Raw genomic sequence first — 6000 nt, 5'->3', positions numbered from 1 at the left:
TCCTTTCAACAAAGAGAGAGAGAGAGAGAGAGAGAGAGAGAGAGAGAGAGAGAGAGAGAGAGTTCCCTCCCCCCCACACACAAACACACACAGACACACAAACACACACAGACACACAGACACAGACACAGACATACAGATAGATACACACACACAGAGTGTTTCCTTTCCACACACACACACACACACACACAGTGTTCCCTCCCCCCGCGCGCGCGCACACACACACACACACATAGAGTGTTCCCTCCCCCCCACACACAGACACAGACACAGACACACAGTGTTTCCTTTCAACACACACACACACACACACACACACACACAATGGAGCGGGTGTTGAATGTGGAAATACTAGGGAAGGGTAATTAAATAGTTATTAGATGGGAGGGCTTTTCTCGTTTATGAATGTAGTCTTTTCATAGTGTTTCCTTTCAATAACTATCTTGAATGCTAAAGAAACCTAGAAACACGCACATGCACACACGTGCACGCCCACACACACACACACAAACACAAACACACACACACACACATGATATGTTTAAACTATTTTACTCTTATTGGTATAATTAAATGGAGTGGGTGAATGTGGCAATAATAGGGAAGAGTGGTAAGGACAAGATAAAGATTTATTTTCTCTCTACCTACGAGTTAAACTTCCCTGGATCCTTGGTCTACTGGTGGTGAAGTTGAATGGCTTACAAAGAGCCTTTCATGAATCAAGTAATTGTGTCCCTGCTAATTTTGACTAATTTGAAAATTTATATTGCATAATGTCTAATATATCTAATTGATTAAAAAATATTTTAAATATTAATTATTTTATATGATATAATAATAAAGTTGAATAAGATCTAAGAACTCATTATTCAATAAATTATTTAAAACTAAATAATATCTACTTTTATCTTAATTCAAAATTTAAAAAATCAACCATAATTTTAAATTAAAATATTTAAAATAACATATAAAAATATTAACTTACATGCATCCAATTAAATCATATAATATAAAACATATTGTAGTTTAAAAAATGATTACAGTTTCTATCATGTAGAGTAAAGATTATTGGATGCATATAGATAGATAGATAGATAAAATTTTAACGTCCACGAGGCTAAAAATAGCCTATGGGACAGCAAGACAACTCAAGCAGACTTAAGTAGCAATGTTCGTTGCTTGTGTAGGATGATGATGAGTCCACCCAATTGCTCAATGTACTCTTTGTTGAATAAGTTATGCCAAGAACAATCACATATAGTGTCTGCAAATTTATCTCTACTACTCTTGTAGGCTTCACATTCTAAAATAAAGTGTTGTTCAGTTTCCACTTTCCCAGAATTGCAGAATCTGCAAATTCTTTCTTCCCAAGCCTCCTTTGGCCTCTTCCAACGTCCGGTCTCACAACGAAGTTGGTGAGAGTTGGTTCTCAACTGAGCAATAAGAATTTTAGCCCTCCAAGAAATGTTGGCTCCTATGTATGCTTTTTGGAGTTGATCACAAGCGGGGTTGAACTCATTTATATAATATAATTTCTTCCTTCCAATCTCGCTTCTCCAATTTCTCTTGTAGAATTTCTCCATGACAAAGACCTTTATTTCTTTATTATTTGTGGGGCAAATATTGAATTTAATATTCCATTTACTCATCCATTTGATGTTTTGTTGCATCCATGTCCTTTTTCGCTGACATAGTGTGTCACTAAAGACCACTTTAGGCCATCTATCCTCTTCCATTTTTTCGATTCTTTTTAGATAACTTAGAAGGCAAACCATAGCAAGTGCCTCAATAGGAGCAACCCCCATTTCACTTAGCATGATATCATATGGAATAGTGCTTTTGATTTTAAACTTGCTTGTGATCAAGCGCTTTTGGATTCCTTCGATTTGTTTCCATTGTGCTATAGTAGTGTTGCTGGCCCATAATTCACACCCGTAAAGAACAATTGGCAGCACAAGAAGATCAAACAAGGTTTGAATAGTTTTCCAATCCCACAACTCTGCTTCACGACACCTATTCTAAAGAGCATAAAAAGCCTTCCACCCACCTAATATCCTTTTATACCTGCAGTTAGACCAGCTTAGTTTTTTGTTGAAATCGATGCCAAGGTATTTATACTCCGCAACTTCTTCAAGAACACTTCCATTGTAATAAAATTCATGTTGGTGTTGTTTTTTATTATTAGAGAAAATCATAACCTTAGTCTTGTTGATATTGACCTGCATCCCCACCATTCCGCAAAAGCGCTCAAGAGAAGATAGATGATCTTGCAAACCATAGGCAGATTTGGCAATTAAAATGAGATCGTCCGCATATAGGAGCAGTTTTATAACAAATTCACCTAGCTGAATGCCTTCACCCTTTTGCATGTTTAACCACTCTTCCAGTTTGTCAATATATAAACCAAACAAAGTAGGAGATAAAAGGCAGCCCTGTTTGACCTCGATATCGCTCCTAAAACATTCTGAAATGCCATCTGAAGTTCTGATTTTAACTTTCACGTCTTCGTACATCCTATGAACAACAGCTCTGAGATGCATAGGAATCCCCAATTCTTCCATCCTAAACCAAAGCTTGTCTCTCAGGACAGTGTCAAAAGCCTTTTTAAAGTTGACAAAGCAACAAAATACCTCTTCCTTTTTCAATAATGTGTCTCAAAGTGACACAGTGATCCACTGTTGAGTGCTTTGGCCTAAAACTAGCTTGTCCTTTAGCACGTTTATGGTTTTCTTCTGCCCATTTGCTGATCCTAGTTTCTATCATGCTGCCAAAAAGTATAGCAAAGAGGGGATTGATCATTATAGTCCTATAGTTGGAGGGATTGTTAACATCACCACTCTTAAAAAATGGTATTGCAAGGCTGATTGTCCAATCTTTCGAAAACCCTTCTTGGCAAATTTTGTTGAAAATTTTAGTGATGTGCGGTGCAAGAGTTTTCATACCCCACTTCAGATATTCTACTTGGAGCGCAACAAGGTCTTTTGCTTTGCCTCCACCTAACTTCTTAATCCCTGCCTCTATCTCTTGCACAGTGAAAATATTTGTATCATCATTGACCAAAGGTGGCTGTCCCACTCCACCCTCTTGTTCATAAAGTTTCTTAGCATATTCAAACCATTGGGTGGTAGTAACATTATTATTTTCAGTTTATTTTCTCCTTGGTTGGAGTTCTTTCCAAAAACGTTTGGGGTTATTTCTGCCCAAGAAAATTATCTCCTCTCTCCTTATGAACATAAAATTAGTTTTTTTCTTCTTTAGGATCTGTTTGTAGGCCTTAATGTCAAGGTTAGTTTTATTTGACTCCCTTAGGTTTCTTCTAGCCCTCTTGCATTCCTTATCAAACCAAGCATTGGCTGGAAAACAATTAGTTTCAGATTTTCTATTTTTTGCTCTCTTGCATTTTGAAAGAGCCTCATGAATCAAATTTGATAAATCATATCTGTTAACACCATGTTTATACATAGGGTGTCCCATACAAAGTTCCTCAAGAGTAGTTCTGAAAGTGTTACTATTTTCTGAAGTTAACAAAATTCTACCCTGAGAAGGGGGGTATTGAGGGCCTTGGGTTTTTGCTCCAATCTGCCTATCCTTTGCCCAATACAAATTTACGTACAGCAGTCTATGATCTGATTTGAGATCCCAAATGTGTTCTCCAATTGCAACTTCTTCAATATTTTCATACAAATTTTGTGAACAAATTACATAATCTACCACACTTGCTCCGTTTTATGTGTTGCAAGTGAAAGTGCCTGACTTAGCCCATCTAGCCAAACCATTACAAATTATGAGATCAAATGTGCCACATAGAGTGATCAATTCTTCCCCAAAATGATTGCAGCCTTTAGCATCTTCGAATATTCTTTCCCATTGATGATTTCTTTCTTCTGTGAGCCAAATAGGGTTATCATTTACTTTGGAGCTGAAAATACTTGCTTGCCAATTTGTTGTCCTAGCATTGAAATCTCCAACAAGAAGAACATCCCCATGTTGCGAAAAAATAGCAACATCTTTCTTTAACGTAGCATAGGGGTCATTGTGATCTAAGCCACACTTTTTATAAGTTTTAGATACTTGTGGAACAAAGTAACAAGCTGCAATCCTGATAAGAGTGTTATTTTCCACAATTTTGAGCCATATGAATTGTTTATTAGAATCAGTCTTTTCCAATTGAATGGCATGACCTTCCCTTTCTTTTACTAGAACCATTATACCTCCATAACCTTTACCATTTCCCACTACCTCATTCCACACTGCCATCTTCCAATAGCCTTCAAACAAGGGGTCTTACATCCCTCATGCTCATGTGTCTCTATGAGACAAATAATGTCTTTTCCTTCCACAATAAGTCCTAACCCAGGCCCACGTCTCCATGGATAACCTCTGCAATTCCAACAAACTAAACTTAAGGACGCCTGGGTTAAGTTTGATTGCTATTTGTTTTGATGTGAAAGACTCAAAGTTGAGTTATTATCGCTAAGCGTGATTGCTGATCTTGTTGTATCGCTGCATGCTAATGTGTTTGTTGTCACACCTTTGTTGCCTTCTTACTACCCTTCATTGGAGCGGTAGCCAAAATGAGCAATAATTGCTTTTCCCTTGAACATCCAAGCTCTTTTGCCTTCATTTCTAGCTGTTCTAATTTTTTCCATTTCCATTCTTCTTTCTACTTGCTGTCTCATGGTTAAATCCTCCTCTATAACAAAGCGAGAACCCCTCAAGAGCTATTTTTTGTTAAGTAAATTTTGTTTGTCGCTAATGCTAGGCATGACTACCTTGATTGGCCTATCTCTCTCAGCTTGTGGTTTGCCAACCCTCCAAGCTTGACAGATTTGTCCTTGCCACAACAACACATCTTGTAGGAAATCCCTCGTTAAGTCGAGGGTGTGTTCGCCTTCTCCATAATCTTTTATCCCTTTGATAATTATATTGGATGCCCTACCCTACCTTTCCTTGACCTCTCCATCTTGTGTGTTCACACGAATCTTTGCCTCTTCTCTTGCCATATCAAGGTGTTTGCTGTTTTTGTCCCGAGTTTTGGTGACTTCTGAAAAACTTCTCCTCTCCTCTTCAACCCCTGCCTTTCCCAACAAATTAGTGTGAAAAATCGGTCTCTCCTTATAATGAGATGACTCGATATTTGTTGTGACCTTGTTTGTTTCCAATGTAGCATTCAGATTTTTCCATTCATCCTTCATGTTCTGCCATTCAAGCTTCCCTGCTAAAAGTGTCTCTTGCAACGTTGAGATTTGAGCTTTTAAAATGTTGTTATTATCTGCAAGAGTTTTATTTGCTGCAATTAACACCTGCATATTACGATAACTTTCTTGTTCCTTAGCCTCTAGGAGTTCCAACCTCCTCTTGGCCCTCAATAGTTCTTGCACATAAAGATCTGGGCACCATGCGAGAGGTGTGGAGGTAAGGCTGTAAGTGACAGAATTGACAAAGTTGTTGCTACCACGCAAATGACTGTCACCATCTAAGTGTGGAGGGGGGTACATTTTGACAACATCTTTTTGTTTCTTCTCTGGTTTATGCAATCTCTGCCTGTGTTTCTGCTTTTCATGTGACCCTTTCAAGCGAGCAAGTCTACGTTTTAAAATGCCCTTGAACTGTTTAACGTTGACCCAAATATATTTCCCTGTCTTGTCGAGTGATGCCATTTTGACTTGACCTAAATGGTTAATTTCAAAGCGCACCAAAATTTCTTGACCGTTTTTTACCAATGATATGGTTTGTTTTCCCAATGCTTGCATATCCACCGTTTGTTTTCCCATTGTTTGTGTATCCACAATTGGTTTTTCCATTGATCAAAGGAAAGAAGGACAAAACAAAACTAACAAGAGCAAATATATAAAACAAAAAAAGTCGGAAAGTGCACTTGGAAACCCCTGGCTTAAAAGCCTACCCCTATCTTGCTGTGGGCTGGGCCCAGCTGTTGTTTTTCCTTTGGAAACAAGCCTGTCTAAAATCTGAGCCTGTCTGCTGCCTGGTCCCACT

Source organism: Cupressus sempervirens, chromosome 1 (genome assembly GCF_028749045.1).
Source record: "Cupressus sempervirens isolate cs-2001-9-10 chromosome 1, ASM2874904v1, whole genome shotgun sequence".
Taxonomy (NCBI): Eukaryota; Viridiplantae; Streptophyta; class Pinopsida; order Cupressales; family Cupressaceae; genus Cupressus; species Cupressus sempervirens.
The sequence above is the reverse complement of the archived record's forward strand: the minus strand, read 5'-3'. Positions refer to the sequence as shown.